This window comes from Lethenteron reissneri, chromosome 45, assembly GCF_015708825.2.
Source record: "Lethenteron reissneri isolate LAM-NWPU_2019-01 chromosome 45, ASM1570882v1, whole genome shotgun sequence".
NCBI lineage: Eukaryota > Metazoa > Chordata > Hyperoartia > Petromyzontiformes > Petromyzontidae > Lethenteron > Lethenteron reissneri.
This window is the reverse complement of record NC_083823.1, coordinates 4728962-4750033: the sequence shown is the minus strand read 5'-3', so window position 1 is coordinate 4750033 and position 21072 is coordinate 4728962. Positions and strand designations below refer to the sequence as shown.

General features: G+C 50.4%; 1 protein-coding gene across 22 annotated transcripts in view; it reads right to left on the bottom strand.

Moving 5' to 3' along the window:
* MBNL1 (muscleblind like splicing regulator 1) overlaps positions 1–21072 on the bottom strand; it is a 167340-nt gene that overhangs the window by 119696 nt on the left and 26572 nt on the right. For 19 of the 22 annotated variants that reach the window (XR_009756480.1, XR_009756481.1, XM_061570313.1 and 16 more), the window contains exon 2: positions 151–658. The gene's annotated coding sequence lies outside the window, so the exon portion shown is untranslated. Of the gene's footprint in view, positions 1–150; positions 659–1878; positions 1898–1953; positions 2015–21072 lie in introns of those variants that run through there. The other 3 variants (XM_061570310.1, XM_061570311.1, XM_061570312.1) reach the window with 3 other exon arrangements.

The following is a 21072-nucleotide window of genomic DNA, read 5'->3' as shown; positions in this document are numbered from 1 at the left end:
TCATCGGGCAGTGGATTATCAACCAGGGGCTCTGCCAGCATGTTTAGAAAAAATAACTGGTGTTACGTGAACGAATTCGTGAGTCGAGTTACATTAAAACCGGTCCCATTATTTTCACGTAAACAGCGGCTGGAGGAGAAATGCACTCACCCGTCTCTGCCAATGGCTGAGAATAAACTCCCCTTGCTACCCACGGAGCTGGGAGAGCAAGTGAGACTCAAGGTAGAATTAATATAAAACAAAAATTCTTGCACGTTTTCTCTTCCCGCTCGGCAGTGGAGATTTTTTTGTACGTTTCTATAACTTTTTTTTCTCCCCCTTTCCTTTCTTCTCGCCCACAGTAATTAAATTCCTCCCACCTTCTGACAACAACCTCTCTTCACTTGCAGTGGCGAGAGATTTTATAATTTCCGTTGTTGTTTATTTGAGAATTCCACGTCCAAGGTGTGGGAAGAGAAGACCAATAAGATGTTGACAGCTGCTACGGCCCGGGCTTGAGGTTGTGTGGATGTCTTGCTTGGCAATAGCAGCAGCAGTAGTAGCAGCAGTAGGGCGCAGGGTGATAGAAGCAGCAGCAGTAGTAGTAGCAGCAGCGGCGGCCAGGCTAACACGCAGGGTCTAGCAGCCACAACTTGACAAGGCACTTCTTAGCACAGACCTGCAACAACAAACACCACCAACAACACCACAGAGGGCGTATAAAATTAGTACTCACAAAACGAGATGCTTTGCGTCCACCCAAATAGTGTGGGTACGTGTGCATTTATGAACGCTGGGTTGTTGAAAGGCAGGACAAACACAGCTCTTAGCACAGACCTACAACAACAACACCACCACCACAGAGGGCGTATAAAATGAGTACTCAAAAAACGACATGGTTTGTGTCCACCCAAAGATTGTGTGAGTACGTGTGCATTTATTAACGCTGGGTTGTTGAAAGGCAGGACAAACACAGCTCTTAGCACAGACCTACAACAACAACACCACCACAGAGGGCGTATAAAATGAGTACTCAAAAAACGACATGGTTTGTGTCCACCCAAAGATTGTGTGAGTACGTGTGCATTTATTAACGCTGGGTTGTTGAAAGGCAGGACAAACACAGCTCTTAGCACAGACCTACAACAACAAACACCACCACCACAGAGGGCGTATAAAATTAGTACTCACAAAACGACATGGTTTGTGTCCACCCAAAGATTGTGTGGGTACGTGTGCATTTATTAACGCTAGGTTGTTGAAAGGCGCGACAAACACAGCTCTTAGCACAGACCTACAACAACAACAACCAATTGTGTGTAAAATTCGTACTCACAAGAACGAGACGGTGCGTGAGCGCATTACAATAGCGCACTTTTTAGACTTAGAACCACCCACACGCTATTTTAAAACGAGACAATTTGACAATACCACTCTGTGCGTGTGTGTTGTTCGTTCAGTGTTTATTACCACTAAATTGTTACATTACAGCGGGCTCCCCTCCCCACCCCGCACAAACCTACGACTACAGCACCGGCTGCAATATACCCGTGTAACTAAAAATACTTGACAGCTTACGGCCAAGGAATGGGTGTGTTGTGTGTGTTGCGTGCACATCACCGCCAAACTGAAGCATCACAACAGCGCACACCCTGCCACCAACGCCGTACAGTCTTCACGAAATAAGGAGGGACGTTACAGAGCACGTGCTAAAGAGAGATAAAAAAAAACCCTAAAGCCTACATGTAGCCAGACGGGTTGACACACACATACACACCACCACACGTGCAATCATCGAACTGCGCAACAACCACCAAAACTGTACCGACAGCCCAACGGAGGCGCATAAAAATCAAGGAGACACGAGCAAACATTTGTACGAAACCGAGTAACGCATACCGTGCGTGCGCACAAGACTACCGAAACGAGAAAGAAACGCATTGCAAACAGCGGCACGTAGCAAACATCACTCACATCGGCACCCGCTGTACAGTCGGCCATTACAACCCTGACTACACAACTCGCGAGGAGGGGGGGAGGGGGGAGGGGGAGGGGTAGCCCCCCCCCCGCGCGCGCCGCTGGCCACGCCCACCAACAACACGCGCCGAATCCTGCCGCGCGCTGGCCAATCGCGAGCCGCCTACCATCCGCGCGCACGCCGCCGCAGCCAATGGGAAGCGCCGTATCGTCGCCGGCGCGCGCGCTCGCTCCACATCGGCAACAGCGCCCCCCCCACCCTACGAAGCCCCGCCCCTCACAAGCCCCCCACTCCAACCCCTCCCCCCTCATCGGCCACGCCCATCCTCCCCCCACACACAAAAAGCGACAAAGCTCCCCCGGATAGCCTTGAAGCAAGACTTTTGTGGTAAGTGCAGGTGGCACAGCACTTCTGTAATGAAGGCCGGAACGGACGCACGCAATGGGGTGGCGGGGAGGGTGGGTGAGTGGCCAAGCAGGCCAGCAACCACGCCCCAGTGGCGACGTTTACACACCGCACCTATATGGGGGAGAGCCGAGGAGGAGCTGTTCAGATAATGGTCACTGGGTGTTGGTGGCCGTGAGTTGGAACTCTGCTCCGCCGGGTTTGTAGCGCAGCGTGCGAACAGGAACCGCTATGCCCCCCCCCCACCACCCCCCTTCACTCAACCCCCCTAATCCCCCCGCCCCTCACTCACCACACCCACCCAAACCCCTCCCCCTTAGAGACCACACCCACTCGCCCCGCCCACCTCAAGCCACCCCTCCCTCCCTCACCACACCCACTGCTAGCCCCCACCCCCCCACCATCCCCCCACCCCACCATCCCCCCCCCACCATCCCCCCCCCCACCATCCCCCCCCCACCATCCCCCCCCACCATCCCCTCCCCACCATCCCCCCCCACCATCCCCCCCACCATCCCCCCCCCCACCATCCCCCCCCCACCATCCCCCCCACCATCCCCCCACCCTCTCCAACCGCCGTGTTCCTTTGCAGACGAATCGATTCACAGTAATCGGTTCAGCGTCTTTCGTTATTCTTAATCGTTCATTAGGAGCCATAGCGAGCCGTTGAATTGCGGATCGAAATGCAAACGATCGATTCCTCCACCTGCACGCACAATCCGTGTTATATCCTGAGAATCGATAATTACATTAAGAATCGATGGATCGATTCACGGCTATTCTAAAACACTCAGCAATATCAACCCCCCCGCCCGCACTGGGGCCTCCGTGCCCAGAGACACGACATATATTGCATCAAACCGCACAAAAGATCAGCTTCACGTCTATGTTATCGCTCGTGTGTGTGTGGGGGTTGTTATTTTGTTTGTTTGTTTAAGGGAAGGCGGGCAGGATGGCTGGCGTTGCCGTGAGGGTGAGGGGGGTTCAAGGGCGTGGACCCATTGGGATTATTATTATATAAAGCGCTGTCTGCTGCCTTACACTGCCCAGTCACAACCACAATGAACTACAACAAACATGACGAACCAAAAACTATTAAAACTAATTCTAGATTTGAAGCTTTCGTGACTGCAATGATTCATATTCTTAGGTTTTTTTTTTCGGTAAAGTCACGTAGGTAAAACATCAAAATTAATAAAAATAAAAGATCACGACGTGTTGCCTCCGAAACGTCGTGATCTTTATTTTATTTTTATTAATTTTGATGTTTACCTACGTGACTTAAGAATATGAACTATTAAAACTAACAATACATGGGCAGCACCACGCCCGGCCGCCTTTGTCTCCCCACTGGCGATGTTTACACAGCGCACCAGGTACTCATTTGAGGCCGAGTCGACCTAGGGGATGGGCCCAGGACCGGTTCGGATAATCGTCACCGGTGTTGGCCGTGAGCGGGAATCGAGATCGGGTCGCCGGGTTCGTAGCGCTAACCACTACACCACCGCTCCCCTCTTACAAATCAACTACAAACACTCGCCCTCCACCCACTACAACACCACAACAACCAACTAGAACACCACAACAACAACCAACCACAACCACCCACAACTCTCAACTCCGCATCGCCCACCAGCAAAGCACTGCAGGCAAGTTGCTGCCCCCCCCATCACCCCCCCCCCCACGAACCGCCCGCCCCCCCCCCACCAACGCCCCCCCCACCACCCCCCCCCCCACGAACCGCCCCCACCGCCGCCCCCCCCATCACCCCCCCCCCACGAACCCCCCCCACCACCGCCGCCCCCCCACCACCGCCGCCCCCCCACCACCGCCCCCCCACCACCAACACCCCCCCACCAACGCCCCACCCCCCCACCAACGCCCCACCCCCCCACCACCGCCCCCCCCACCAACGCCCCCCCCCACCACCAACGCCCCCCCCCACCAACGCCCCCCACCACCAACGCCCCCCCCCCCCACCAACGCCCCCCCCCCCACCAACGCCCCCCCCCCCCCAACACCGTTCCCGACCGTGCCGCGCCTTGGCACCGCAGACTGAGTGGAGGAGTTTCAGTTTTCATGTATTTGGTATCGCCCTGTGAGCCATTGGGCTCTTGAATCGGGTGCAACCGCAACAAACAAAACATGAACAAGAAAACATCTTAAAGTGACTTCGCGCAAACAGAAACATCCAAGAAAAAAACTACAAAACTTCCAGAAAAAGCACCGTATACCAACGCTGTGTGCAAAAATCCCAGTGGGATGCAAGTCAAACAACAACAACCACAAGACAGATTTGCTGTATCAAGTGAGGCAGGGATTCCAAGATGCAAGTTCTTAAATACAAGTTAAGGGGGAGGAGAGGGGGGGCTTATCAGAATGTGGTAACCAATTAATGGAACGTATTTTAATTACATTTTTTTCTACCTACGTGAATCCTTGCAGTCACGAAAGCTTCAAATCTAGAATGTGTTGTTGTTGTTTGTTCAACCCAAAGCCAACTTTTCTTCGTTACTGCAATTGTGAGACAGGGCGGGCAGAACCCGAGTTGCAAGACAAACGCCAAACCCTAGAATGTGCACCCCCCCCCACCCCCCCTTGGTATTCTGCCAATCTCTCCTTTTTCGTGACTTTCTTCCAAGTGTCAGCCACAGCCTACGTGATGCTCAATAGGACGCGGGAGTAGGCGTTTGGCCCCTTAACCCTGCGAGACTTCAACATTCCAGATCTTTCTTGAGTTTCATTTTAACTGGGAAGTTAGTTGCCCAAGGGCCCCCCTGTAACCCTCCCGCTAAAGTACATCAATCCTATAGTAATAGGTTTTTCCCCTTTCAACTGGTACAAAAACTGACACCTTTATACAAGGGATCATGTTTGCAATAACCACAACACAAGCAGTCAAAATGCAAACAAAAAGAAACAACTCTGATAATGATAATGATATTCACTGTCCTTGAAGTTGATTGGTCCACACCCGAGACAGCTTTTCTTAGAGCCTAGTCTTCATTGGTGTTGGACCAGATGACGCTAAAAGGCGTACAACTCAAAAACAGCGCACTATCAGAGTATTGAGAGCTCGGGGTAAGCATTTACACTATAAGACCTCCTTTACCAGTGGCAAAATATAGTAATAGGTTTTTACCCTTTCAACTGGTACAACAACTGACACCTTTATACAAGGGATCATGTTTGCAATAACCACAACACAAGCAGTCAGAAGTGTAAATACATCAATCCTCTATAAGCGGAGACACTGAACATATTTATCATTTAGTGCTGTTGCTGGCAACCCTCTACATGTCCCCCCCCCCCCCCCCCCCCCGTTCCTTTGTGTGTGTCTGCTTACCTGTCCAACACACTGGAATGTTATGATAGATCACTTTTAAATGTTCCAAGCCAATTTTTCAAGCCACAGTAAAGAGGAATGGCCTGCTTTCCTTCATGGAAAGATGACAGCAAATATACTCTTAAAAATGTACCAAGTTTTTCAACCGTCCATCGATAATGAGCTTCAATGGCTCAGCTATTTGGCAAAGGAAATCATCGTGGCATGATAGTGCAACAAATGAGTCGAGCCAAACCTCAAGGGCTTCATGACCTGTTAAAAAATTTTATACTTTTCCAGGGAATATAAATATCATGAAGGCAATTGTACACCAGTTCCGCTTCCTTGCCAGGTCACACGATGGTCACGTTACGCTCCGCCAGGCCGTCCAATTTGCGCTAGAACCCCACAAAGAGGTCAGCACAAATTCAGGCTTTAATGACAATCGATAGGCCTCGAGTCACAACGTTCCCAAGACCGCTGGAACAGACACAAGCAAGCATTTTTTTGCTATATTTTGCGGACAAGGCACCTTTAGCGATGTTTCTCCAAAAAGGCGGGGGTGTTCAAGGTCACGGTTGTGTGAACACTCACACCTTACAAATCCCACAAAATGTGGCACTTGTGTAAGGCCGCTGTTACAATGTGGAGATAGGTGCTACGGAGAAAAATGCATCGTTCTTGCAAGGGAATCTCTATGTTGAGCCTTTAAAAAATTTGGCACGGGAGTTTTCATGCAGCATGCAATTCAACCTGATGAGTAATTTGCGGTGATTTTTCAGCATTTAGAAGTTTGGCCAGTACCAGATATATTGTATGTTGGGTTTTTATTGTTCTTAGCTGTGTGAGGAAACTGGAGAACCCAGAGAAAACCCATGCAACAGAGGAGAGAAGTTTAACACGTACACACAAAGGCGTGACAGTCGGGAATCAAACTTAGGCTCTCCTTGCTGTGAGGTTACCAGTGTTAACACTGTGCCACCCTGCTACCGTATTTAGCCCACGATGCATGAAATCCTCACAACATATCCATGCATTCAATAGAGGTAATTTTGATATTCGAATCACTTTGTAATTTTGTGCTTTAGTATTAGTCAGTGTAATTGGGTACGACTTAATAAACATTTAAATATGATAAAACATCTGCTTTACTGTATACATTAGCCCAACATTGAGGGAAATCGGATATAAGACAAATTTTACAGGATAATTTGCAAACTGGCTCGAACATGAAATCATATGCGTTGGTGTACGGTGCTTTTTCTGCAATATTTCGCCGTCTTTTCTTGGATTTTCTGTTTGCACATAGTCACATAGTCACTTTAAGATGTGTTGTTGTTCATGTTTTTTTATGTTTGTTGCGGTTGCACCCGATTCAAGAGCCGAATGGCTCACAGGGCTCTACCTAATAAATGAAACTGAAAACTGAAACATGCCGTTTACTAAATTCCCTAAAATGCCATAAGTTACAAAGACTGCCCTTTCTGTATCCCAGGTTGCATTGCCAAAGCAGCTGTGCAACTGACTGGGCTCGTCTATTTAAAAACACGAACGATCGTAAATTATTAATCACGGCAGCAGCCTCTGACCTTGTTGTCCATACTGCATCTCTCACAGCATAAGCCGGGTTCGTGTGCATTTGTCTCACAACTAAAAGCTTTCGTTTACATCACGAACATAAACAAATGGAAACCCTTAAATCGTATGCCGTGGTGTGGAACCAGCCGATGTGCATCGACAATAATGGTAGAGTGAATGCCATATATTCTAATGATGCTCCAGACGGCTGAGAAATATGGCATTTAACAAAAATAGTCACAATTAGGGCCCAGAGGTTAATTAGTGTTATGGACAGGGCAGGGTCAGATAGGTTTTATTTATTCAAGCAGGAAATTGCCCAATAAGCTGGTAGGCTCTATTTAAAATTCTTAACATTTTGTGCTCAACACTTAAAAATATACAATCTCTATCATCAGTGAACAAATTACAGAAATTCGCCTCCTGTTGAATGTGACAATAAACCCATAAGAAAGCAGACAAAGCGTCATTAGAATGTACAGCTTTTTCTCAGGCACTATCATCTAGGCACATTGCATGTTCCGGTTACTACCACTATAAGCAGAGCAAAATTATCCGTATATATTTATGGATAAAAACACATCGATGAATAACAGCAGGCAGTATTGAAGGAGACGTTTTTAAAAGGCATGATTAGAAACGTCGGAAAAAGTCATCTTAATCTGTCGAAGCACTTTCAATGGCACTGTGAGCAATGCTGTTCGCAGAGCGTAGCCCCACTTTAATTCCTGCAACATGCGTTTGCCTCGCAATAAGCCGCTTCATGCCTTCCTTCGTACGTAAACTTAGCATGGGTTGACGTCACCGAATTCGTAATAACCTAACGACTTAATGACAATCCTCGCCGAGCAGAGCGGAGCGGACCACCGGATTTAAATTCACCCAGAGTAACCTGCATTTAATTAGCGAGCACAAATTTCAGAATGAGAAATAATCTCTTGTGCTGTCAGCCGCGAGCACGTATCACGAAATGTTCCACTGCACAAGGTTGTTGCTACAATCGACGTGCAACTGCACAGGGCGTTTCCACTCGGGATAACGCAACAGAATTCCACAGCCTCCATCCACACCCTGAACCCCAGAGACTCCATCACGACCCTGAACCCCACAGCCTCCATCACGACCCTGAACCCCACAGACTCCATCCCCACCCTGAACCCCAGAGACTCCATCACGACCCTGAACCCCACAGCCTCCATCACGACCCTGAACCAAACAGACTCCATCACGACCCTGAACCCCACAGACTCCATCCCAGAGGTCGCAATCGGGTACCCGATACCCGTACCCGGCCGGGTACAGGTACCCGTTTGCGACCCTGGTGCGGCCTGGTACGGGTACGGGTAAGGAATCAAAACCCGTTTGCGACCTCTGCTCCATCCCCACCCTGAACCCCACAGACTCCATCACGACCCTGAACCCCACAGAGTCCATCACGACCTTGACCGAAGTTGGCAACGCTTCACATTCTCCAGAAATTCGATGAAATGTGACAAGTTGGAGCCACAATTCAATAATTAGTAGCTTTGCTTGTCTTCCTTAGAGAATCTTGTTTTATTGCTTGCTTTAATTTAATATCGTTTGACCAGTTTTGTTTGCTCAATTAGTCTAAATGTAGCCTTAACACATACCTATAATGTGTTTTTAATTAAGTTTAAATATATAATTTTCCCACACATACAATTTGATGCGTGCATCATAAACATAACAGTTATTTTAATCTATGAATCAAGAACGTCCAAGTCACGATCAGGCTGTCTAGAAGTTCAAACCCAAGTTTCAAGTCGCCACATTCACTGGTGGATCCAGTGGGGGTGGTGGGGTGGCACGTGCCCCCCCCCCCCCCAATGATCCGATCGAAATCCCTAATTTCGATCGGATCATTGGGTTTTATTAGTAATAAATCGGCATTTTGCGACCCCTACTACCACTGTGTAGCATATTATTACGAGCCAGGGACTCTATGAGATGATAGGACAATAGTCTGAGTCCATAATTGGCAATAAGTAACGGCAAAGCAGTTATAAGTGACTCAGAATTGTGCGCAGTTGCGTCTACAGTCCACGACTTCCCTGAAGGCACTCACCTTCAGCGAGCGCGATGCCGATCACACGACGCGGTTCGAATTCGACGCTCGATCGATGGCTGCGCCATCGCCGCACACGCGTCGAATAAAAAGCAAGGAACAAGTCCTTACTTACTAACAACTCCTATCATTTTTCATTGCTGGAGGGGTTGCCCCCCCCCCCCCTGAAAATCCTGGCTCCGCCATTGGCTGCGTGGCTCAGCGAGGTAAAGCGAACAGCTCACGATCAGAAGGTTGCGAGCTCAATCCTGGCTAGGTATGTTAACCCAGCCCATCATCCTTCTTGGGCAAATAGCATTGGTACCAATTGGTGGGGTGAGTCAACGGTGGACATCCTACGGAAACACTTTTCCCCACCAAAGCTGTCTCCGCTGGCTCAGGGCTACAAACGGGAGACGGACACCAATTCCCCAATTCTCGTGTGAGCAGGAAATCACTTGGTGACAGGAGAACTTCTCCACCACCTTGAACAGAGCAGAACGCTGCAGACAGACGTAGGCAAGGGGAGGAGGGGGGGGGGGATTAACAGTTGCTTGAAGTGCCACGTAAAAAAAAGCAAAAGCTATGCATGACATTTTTGAAAAATCAATAATAACTGTACAATGAAAATAAATGTTGCCATTCCAAACGCGGGCAGGCGTGATTTGCTCAGAGCTGAGTCATAGTGCCCACTGTCCCAGCACTACATTCATCTGCATGAGTAAACAGCCATGATTCCAATGATTCTCAAGCGCTCCAACCTACAAACAGGATTTTAAAAAGTATGCGTCCTCTAAATTGTCCAGTAAATGCGTGAAGAACACGGCAAATTAGTTTTTAATGAGAAATAAGCTACAAGTGTTGGATGCCACCCCGTTGCAGACATTTACGGGGGCAGCAGTGGTGCAGTGGGGTTTGCATGCCACTCCGTGGAAATCCGGCAACCAGAGTTCGATTCATATTCTTAGGTTTTTTCGGTAAAAATAAGTAGGTAGAAAATTAAAATTAAAATTAGTAAAATAAAAATAAAATTTAAAAAATCACGACGTTTCGGAGGCAACACAAGCTTCCGTCTTCAGGTGGAACCGTCACAGCACGATTGCTGTATCAAGTACTAGAAATACAGCAATCGTGCTGTGACGGTTCCACCTGAAGACGGAAGCTTGTGTTGCCTCCGAAACGTCGTGATTTTTTTATTTTATTTTTATTTTACTAATTTAATTTTTTTACCTACGTGACTTTACCAAAAAAAACCTAAGAATATGAATCCTTGCAGTCACGAAAGCTTCAAATCTAGAACCGAGTTCGATTCCCAGCCATGGTTAACGTCAGCAAAGCGCACCACCAAACAGTGTCATGCAATATGGTCAAACAACTCACACAACCAACACGGCATGTGGGGAGAAGGCCTTCATCCAGCAGTTGATCGACAAACGGCTGTACACTGTAACCGTACTATTAATATCATTGCAATGACTTACTCCAGCGGTGTCCGTGTTTGAATGTTGTTTCCATGAAATACGTGGCGAAACAATGATAATAATAATTTTAATTTGCAAGGCGCATTTCATCCAAGGATCCCAATGCGCCACCAGCAGCACTGCATGTGTCTCTGTGCTCACAGAAAGCAGACTGGTGGCCTAGTGTGGTGTCATGGGACTGAGCGCTGACGTAACGTGCCAACCAAACAGAACAACCGTACTCGGGCGTTCACAGGTGACCGAGAATAGCCGGGAATTCTACCCGGAGGGCTTGAAGTGAAATAATGACGATAAAGTCCTCTATCTACTCCATACATCCTCTCTCTTGACAAAAGGTTCTTTGATTTACCAACGGAAATGGTAAGAATGCTATTTTAATTGAAATGGCGTGTATATGTGACCACATCTCAAGACGCTGGGCAGACACAATGGGCATATTACTGGTAGAAACCTCCTGGTTACACCAGCCCACAGGGGGTTATTGTGTCCGTCGTGCAGGGAAGGGCTGGGTGGAGTGGGAGGGGCTGGGTGGGGAGGGGAGGGTGGGGAGGGGCTGGGTGGGGAGGGGCTGGGTAGGGAGGGTGGGGAGGTGCTGGGTGGGGAGGGTGGGGCTGGGTGGGGGGTGGGAGGGGTGGGGCTGGGTGGGGAGGGGCTGGTCACCCCGTGGTGCCCTTCTAAAACTCAACGTTTAACCTACTCACGCCAGGCTTGTGCCCGCCCTCACAGTCGGGCATATTTGCGGAATACACCACGCCGCCGTTGACCCTGCCCATTGACCGGGCAACCAAACGTTCCTACCAGCTCCCTCCGCAAGAGGAATGTGTTTATATTGGAGAGGGAAGAAGTCAGTCATAGGGCAGATGAGAGGAGGAAGGTCTGGAGCCTGGACTTGAACAGGGGCAGGGAGTCGACAGCGCAGGTGGCTGGGGGAAGCGAGTCCTGGAGAATGGGTGCAGCAGAGGAGAATGAGCGATCTCCCACTGAGCAAGGGGCGACCGGGACCCTTGGTTGCTGAAAATCGACAATTGAGTCTCAAAATTGTTTTTTCATGAGGATTCAGGGTTGCGATGAGACCGAAAAAAACCCCACAATGAATGAGGGTGATAGCACGCGTATTAAGAAATCTACAGTGACGAGACTCATCCATCATACTGAATCAAGTACGATAACAATGTGTATTGCATACTGTAAAGGGGCGTGTGTGTTGTGGTGGTGCAATCGTTCATGCGCCACAGCTATGAAGCTGGCGACCTGAATTCTATTCCAGCTCATGGCCAATACCGGTGACATTTATCTGAACTGGTGCTGGGCCTTCCTTAGGCCGACTCAGCCTCAAATGCGTTCCTGGTGTGGTGCATAAACATCACCGCTGGGGATACAAAGGCAGCCAGGTGTGGTGCTGGCCACCCACCCCCTCGTGTGCCGTGCCGGTCTTCATATGTGCTCGCAAAAAAGCACTTGCCACAACAGTCTGTTAAAGCTATACGGGGGATCTTTGTCTTCGGTGCAGTATTACCACCATGGACCTGGCTACCCGAGTTTAATTCCCAGCCACGGCTGACATCAGAGAAGATATTTGAAATGTTCCTGGCCACCCAACCCCTTCACCAACTTGCATAGACCAGCGTGGTGAAGTACGGTCAAACAAACCCCATGACAGAAACGATGTATGGTGGCATTCATCCAAATCGTTGATTTACTTACTGTAAAGTACATTTCGTCATCAGCCATGATCAATCCACCTATGGATGAAGGCTTCACAAAGCCAATCACCATCTCTCACGATCCTACAATGTAGTGATCCACCCAGCAGCTGCCCACGAGCTGATGTGGCCACCTCCATCCCCGCACGTTCTCTCGGACTCGTTCCATCCCTTGCCTGCCACTCCATCGTACTCTTGACCCTTCCGGCCGTGGTGCGTCCTACCCAAGCCCCCTTAACCTTCATTCGGTTGACAGGACGTCTTTCACCCGCACGTGTTCTCCAATCCAAGCGTTCCTCTTTCCCGTCTCTCAATGTGATATACGCATAAATACACATATGCGGTGCCTATTAGAAAGCATCTGGATATGTAGCTGGCCCGCGCAGCTCTCATGTTTGAGGCCAACGAACCACGCTCATTAATCTCGCTTCCCTCTTCTCCATTGTAACAGGAAATCAGATACTCCTGAACCAGCTTCACTTCACGGGGAATGGATTGAATTTAGAATTTGCATAGCTGCTGCTGAACGCTCGTGAGCGACTGGCCGCGTGTCTGCACCGGGCATCCCGTCGACAACCATCCTGAAAGCTGCCCAGGGCTCTTTGTTTTCCCGTCCGTAAAAAAAAAACACGCAGCAGGACGGTTAGTTAAAAATAAAAACAATCCCACAACGCCGTTTGTAGAAGTGCCAGCTATTGTTTCGCCAGGCATCACACTGCGAAATGTAATACAATTTGGAAAAATCACACCACAAATTGCTTCATTGGAAAATTCATTGCAATCGTCGCCCCCTACTGCTTACGTTTCACAGGACTCTCCTGAAAAAGGTTTGAGGCTTGGCGAGGCTTTCCTGGATATATAAGAAAACTACATATAGCAACAATATTATTAAATGAGCGGGTACAATTACGAAAGGTAACTACAGAAATGCATAATGGAAAACCTAGATAACGTCGCCTATGAGTGGCAACAAAGGGCGACCACCACGTGGATCGGAAACCGTCGCTGCCACGTCCTGCGACGGACGCGTGGTTATATAACGCTTCGCTTGGCTCCCACATGGCATGCTCACACACGTGCACTGCGCACACACGCATACGCACGCTCGCCCACACGCCCGCTCGCCCACACGCCCGCTCGCACGAGTGACGGTCACCTTTCACACAGGTGCGTGTGGCACGGGCACGCCGCAAAAAAAAAATCAAACCGGATAAAACAACAACAAAAATCTCAACAGGAGACTTTAAAAACACATTACAATAACCATTGGAAATGTTTCAGAGAAGAGGTTAAAGCAAATTTCCATGGGATCCTACAATTACGACAAAATATACCTTCTAAAATATAAATATAGCCATTACAAGAATACGATGCCTCCCTTACAAAGATGGACAGGTATTGCATTGCCAAGCAGACAGAAATGGTGGCGTTCGCCAAAATAACTGGGCCATTTCCCTGCACCAGTAACATTTAAAATCCATCACCCGCACACGCGTTTCCAGTGTGAGACGCGGGGAAAAACCAAGACGCAGTTCTAGGCAGCTCTGAGGCCTCTGTGCCAACTTCGCTTCCGTGGAAACTACAGCCATCGACCGTCTTCTCTCAAAGTTTTAGTTTGCCGACCGCCGCGGCTACGCACGTCACTTTTTGGCAGCGCCGGGGAGGTATTTATCAGTCCGACGCCATGGATACCCGCGGAAGGCAAAGAAAACGGTGCCCCGCAATCCTCCCCCCCTCCTCCTTCCCTTCCACGTCGCTCAAAACGAGACTACCGCCGCTGCCAGTGGGAACTGAATTATCGACGAGTTTAAGACGCCACCTCCACTTAAGGTCTTCGTTTCCGAATGCGGGTTTCAGGGTGTTCAGAACGCGTGCACACGCGCGGGTCGCTTGCTCCCGTACGCATTTGTCGTGCCCGTTTTGCCGATGGGAAAAATTCTAATCGCGTCTCGGCGAGGACACGACGAGCTCTGAAATTTGACCACAAAACAGTTGGAGATGAGACGGAATGAGATATGTCAGCTAAGCCAATGCGTCGGCAAGGCCTGCATCAGCAGTGGATAGATGGTGATGACGATGATGAGAACGGGAAGTAAAAAGATGACAACAATTTTAAACCCCAATGCGGCACCCTCCTTAAAATGAGCCTTGCTACTCATTGAGGCTTTCCTTGAAGATGGCTCTACGATGCTCATTATTCTTCATAGTTGTTCGTGTGTACCGCTCAAGAGTGTTGATCTGGAATGTATATATGTGGGCGTGGGTATGAGAATGATAGATGGACATGAGGTTAATTATTACACCACAAATATGATAAAATCTGATACGAAAATTAATTACCCTAAATGAGTATAATCAGCCGCTAATTGAATGACAAAGAGCTCCCTCGCTCTCGTATAATTTGTCCAAGAACAGCAACAAATAAATGTGTCAATATCAATAAATTATGTTTTTTTTTTAGCAGGACATCTCGAGAAGGGATGACGGCCGATGGTCAAGACTAACGTCGGAGTGGCAGCCAAGGCAGAATACGCGGCAAGAGTGTACGTCACCGCAGAGATGGAGCAATGAAACCGGCTATTATGCAAGTGCTAGATTTATTGCTACATTGCAGGGCAGTGATCGATTACCTCCATCCAGCAGTGAACTAATCATGGCTGTTACCAGGGATATAGCTAGGCATTCTGGGTGCCCGGGGCAAGTTGCCATCCTTGCGCACCTCCTGCCTACCCATAAACCCCTGCTGTGCCACCACCCAACCACCATTCAGCTACCCATTAGGTCGATGACCCTCTCGGTAGGGGGGCGCTCGGCGCAGCCGCCCTGCCCACCTCGCTTCGGACGCCCCGACGGCACCTCCCTTGCCAAGCCACAGGCTGCCGCCGACGGCGATGATGACGGCGTTTGTGAAATTCCGTGCGTGCGGAACACGCGTATGGCGGTCCCCGACAATCCGGCTATTATTCGCTAAGAGCCGCACGGTGCGCCACAGGGGCAGTGCGCAGGGGCAGCGCATCGTGACGCCGGCTCACAGCGTCCTCCGGGTGCAAAGCGTACAGAAGCATTAGCAGCAGTCGGGTGTCACGCTGTCCTCCGTCAACTTCTGCAGCCAAGCATACGGAGCGCAAGGGTGGGCGATGCACGGAGACGAGAACGCCAGACGTCTGGGGCAAGGAGCGTCGGGCACCTCCCGCCCCCCCACCCCCACGCCCCCCCCCCTCCCCTGCTCCCCACCACCCGTGCAGAGCCCCCCGCTCCCTCCCACAGAGACACCCACTGCTGCCATGGATGGATCTGCCCCGCACACCAATCAGCAACCAGGTGACAGATTGAATGGTGGTCACTCACCACCTTCGTTTCTCACTCCCAAATCGGCTCGCGCGCAGGTGCTGGGTAGATCGTTACATCTCAACACTGTGAGAGGCGGCGGACGGCTTGTCGAGGCCTTCATCCAGCAGTGGATTGATCATGATCGATGCTAATGACAGCTCCTTGAGACGGGTGTCCATTCCATTATTATTTCCCCCTCCCGTCAGTTTATTCCATTTGTGCCATGGGCGTCACGAGACGAATACGTTTCCACTTGGCATTCACGCGGCGAGCGGCGTATCGCTCCGTGTCGGAGAACAGCCCCAGCCAATGACGTCTCAAACTACTTCTGAAGTCCCCCCCCCCACCCCAGTCAACGTACCTCGATATTCACACTGTCACTTTACAAGTCTCTTTTCTCACCCCGGGAAGCTTCAAAACTCGTGATGGGGAGTCCAGGACTGGGCCGACTAGAGACTCCTGGAGGCCCAGGGCTGCAACACCAAGTGGGGGCTCCCCCCCCCCCTCATTCATTAGCGACGATGACATTGGCCCCATTGTGTGAGGCCCAGGTGACCCATTTGTCCTCCACATGGCACCTGGTCCATGACACAGTTTAGTAGTGGCCCTTTATCGTACCACTTACCTGTCTGTACGATAAGAACTCTATGGGGGGGGGTTAGATTGCTTCTGAAACGCCGGATTCAAGCATATCACATTTTTGAGGTCGAAAGATTTAACAAAAATAAACCAGCAATAGGGGTATTTACAATCAAGATTAGGTGAGCAGCTTTGAGAACCTCCCTACAGTGAGAAGCGGAATTTGAGGTCACGCTTTAAACATGCAGTTCTGTAATGGCAGTGTTTACCACTTGCCACTGATGTTAGCCGTGAACGGGAATCAGACTCCGCTCTCCAGGGTTCACGGCGCAATGCGCTTTGCCATGACAACATCACTCCTCAGTCACCTAACGGCGTGGTGAAGTATGGTCAAACAACCGCCATGGCTGACACGGCATGGGGGAGTCCCCTTCATGCAGCAGCGATTGACCGACGGTTAAAAGACATCAGTCAAGTTGAGAAATAAATCAACGGTGCCAGCAACGTGTAACCATACTTCCCACAGCTGATCACCGCGAGTTGAAGACGGGAGGAGCATGGATGTGGGAGCATAGCAGGTCAGTACAACCACGTATTTTTTTCACCGCTGCGCTTTGCTTCCCAAAGCGCAGCCCCGCGACCCGTACGGAACAAGGGGGGGGGGGGGGTGCCGTCATCCAGCAAAGACGATTGCCAAAAAGGCCTCACCCACAGAGGGAACGTAAAAAAAAGAGGTTTTGGATCATTCACAAAGTATGGATCATAGTGCACTACTCACGTAAAATTTGGTGCCAGCGCAGCAACAGGAACGGATTTCACCGCACAGTGCAAGGGCATTCAGCTCGGATCGCCGCAATTTTGTCGGCAACGCACGCACGACCGCTCAGACAGCGCCGTGTAAACTACAGACCTCAGAAACCGTAAAGTTTACGTTTCATCATAAACACATCCGGCCAGGTGGCATTGTACGCGGGGCGTAAAGTCGCAGTCGGAAAAAGGTCGCGAGTCGAAAATTCCAGGTCGCGCTGTTGACTCAGCCCATCACGCCCTCTGCGGCTGAAAAATAAGAAGCATTCACCAATGATCTGAAGGAGAGGTGTGACCCAAAAAATAAATTACAAATCATGATACTGGTCGGGAAAGCCGACATAAAAAAGCACCAAACCAGCAGTGGCTGTCCTCGGATTAAACGGATTCTTTGCCATGGGAATGTGGAATCTCCTTCGTTTGCTCGGCCGCCAACACAGATGAGAACCGCCCAATGCTTGTTGCAGAAGGGATCACTCTCTCCGTCCACCCAACCAGTACATCATCCATAGCCACACACGTACTGCCATTATGTCAATCCGCTGCCGGATGAACGTCTGCCCACTCCGTGCGGGTCGGTCGGAGTTATTTGACCATACTTTATACCGTGCTTGACGCTTGGGATTGGCGAAGATGCGCAAGCATAGACGTTGGAGCACAGTACAATGCAACAATAGATGTTCGCTGCACCGCCTTGTGCTGACATACTGGTCCGTGCAGCAGCAGCATATGACGCCAGTCTTACTCCTCTTCCTATTATCCACAGGCGAGGTGGTACAGCGATAGATCCAGCAGCTCGCAATCGGAATGTTACGAGTTCACATCCTGGCTGGGTGTTGACTCAGCCGATCATCCCCCAGGTGGGTTGCTAAAGTGAGCTCCGCTTTATGGGCTGTCCTATGGAGTGACTCGTGCCCGTCATCAGAATGTGGAATTCTCAAAGCTGGCTCAAGTCGACAAACAGACACAACCTTGCTTCACTTCTGAGAGCTGACAATATGGTCATAGGCCTCTGCAACTACACGGCAACCGATTTCACATTTTGGCAATACAACTAGAACCCCCCTTGTTTTCCTGAGCGTTTGTGTGCGGGGAGCGGTCGCGCAGTGCTTAGCACTTGCACTACCGACCCGTCGACCCAAGTTCAATTCCCACTCATCGCCAACATCAGTAAACAAATATAAGAACTGGTCCCCCCCATAGGTTGATTCGGCATTAAATCAGTACCTGGTGTGCAGTGTGTAAATATTATCAATGGGGAGACAAAGGTGGTCGAGGCGTGGTTCTGGTCACACCACTCCCCTTCGTAGACACGGTTCACCTTCATAGGCGCTTGCTAACAGCACTTGGCCCAACAGCCCATGAACGCTATGTAAACCCGGAGGAGGGGATGGGAGGGTGGGGGGGATCTTTGTGTTCCCCAATCCGCCGTGCTCCAACTGACCCCGGTTCTATTTCAGGACTGCAGATTTTCTCCGTTCGGCTGAGATTGCCACTTTGCATACGCAGCAGCAGCAGCAGCAGCGGTCGCCCACCCACCCGCCCGCCCGCGTGTGCCTTGCACCGCGTGGCCTCATCATCAGATCCCTGGCCGGTCTTGCCGCGGTCCCCCTCTCCTCGCCGTGAAAATTGCACACAGCAGATTCGCGCGGTGGTGGTGGTGGTGGTGGGGGGGGGCCTTGCCGTGAATACAAATGCGAGCGTCAATCAGGAGAGTCGGTGACATTCATTCGCACTCGGACACTGCCGCCCGAGCGCATCGCTGTACGAAGCTCGTGTGCGCGGCGACGGCCGGCGCTCTGCTCGTGGGTCTCGCTTTATCGGTGTCTCTGTGGGTCCCCGCAGGACGAGCGGGCTTCATTGTGACTGGGGCAACAACAACAAAAAAAAATTATAAAAAGTTACATTACGCGGTCATTGTTGTCAAGGAATAATTGCATCCTCCCCGGCGAATATGATACTGCAGCTAAAACGCTATCTATCTCGTATGCCCTTCCGTCACCCCTCCTCCCATTAACCACGCGTTTTTTTCCATTATTCACCACTGAGGCCACCGCCGGATAAACGCACTGATATTCCTGTCATCCGCAAGTTCGATTCCACCAATAATCAGAGAAAAAATGTGAATAACAGTCAAAGCAATGTCCTTCTCGAATGAACCCTGATGCAGTGCTCATCGACTTGAGCCAGCTTTGGCAAATCCACATTCCGATGACGGGTCGGTAGTGCAAGTGCTAAGCACTGCACGACCGCTCCCCGCACACAAACGCTCAGGAAAACAAGGGGGGTTCTAGTTCTATTGCTAAAATGTGAAATCGGTTGCCGTGTAGTTGCAGAGGCCTATGACCATATTGTCAGCTCTCAGAAGTGAAGCAAGGTTGTGTCTGTTTGTCGACTTGAGGCAGCTTTGGGAATTCCACATTCTGATGACGGGAACGAGTAGGACAGCCGATAAAGCGGAGCTCACTTTAGCAACCTACCTGGGGGATGATCGGCTGAGTCAACACCCAGCCAAGATGTGAACTCGCAACATTCCGATTGCGAGCTGCTGGATCTATCAATAATAGGAAGAGGAGTAACCCAGAAGTTGTAACGAAATTAATTTAAAATTGTGGTGTATGTGTGTGTGGAAGGGTAAAGAGCATGGGTAACAGGATTTGCCCATAGCGGCTCCCACATGGGCATGGACGGGAGTCGGCAATCAAAATAACAAGGAGCCAAATCTGTCGAATTCGGTAAAAAAAAAATCCATATTTCAAGAGCCGCAATGCAATGTGAATACGTGCGTACGCACATTACATATGTGTGCGTCACGTCACGCAACAGTCCGTAGAGAGCCATGTGAGGCTCTGGTGCCGCAGGTTTCTGACCCCTGGGCAGAGGTCGCAAACGGGTTTTGATTCCATACCCGTACCCATACCCGGCCGCACCAGGGTCGCAAACGAGTACCCGTACCCGTACCCGGCCGTACCCGTACCCTACCCATACCCGGCCGGGTACGGGTAGGGTACGGGTATCGGGTACCTGATTGCGACCTCTGGGATGAAGCCATGTTGCAGGCGCGGGTGGGTTGATTCTAGGAATTAGAATTGTGAGAAGAGACAAGACGTTGGGAAATGAGTGACAAACGGTTACTCACCAGTGACTCACGGTCTACCCGTACCCGGCCGCACCAAGGTCACAAACGGGTACCCGTACCCGTACCCGGCCGGGTACGGGTAGCTGGGTATCGGGTAGGATACGGCTATCGGGTACCCGGTTGCAACCTCTGCCCCTGGGCATAGATAATAGGAGGAGTTCCACGTTATATACTTCGGTAACGTCTCACCAGAATACAGTACCCACTGTGCCGTGCTGCGGAGGCTAAACACAATTTGGATTAGCACGCATTGTTACAGCCCCATGCCAATCCACTGTTGGATGAGGGCCTCCCCGAGCTGTTGCCGTCTCTCACGGTTCCGCCACGCACACCTCCTCCTCCTTCTCCACGAACCTGGTCGCGTTGCACATTAGTCGAGGGTGGCGGGAGGACGACGAAACCCTCGAAATGTGTTATTCTATTGATTTATCTGAGGAAATAGATCGAATTTTATTACTTTTAACGTAGTATTTGAAGAGCTTAAAATTTTAGGAGCACCGCCCCCTCCGCCACCCCCCCCCCCGCACCTTTGGGAAGTTTCTAGATCCCCCCTCTAGCCAAGCCTCCTGGGGCCCCACAGCCGGCGTGCGACAAGGGGCAGGTGACGCAGCTTTGCATGCGGCGACATGCCAACAAAGCCATGACGCTCCAGCGATGCGGCATCAACAGGAATTAATTCTCGATTTAAAGCTTTCGTGACTGC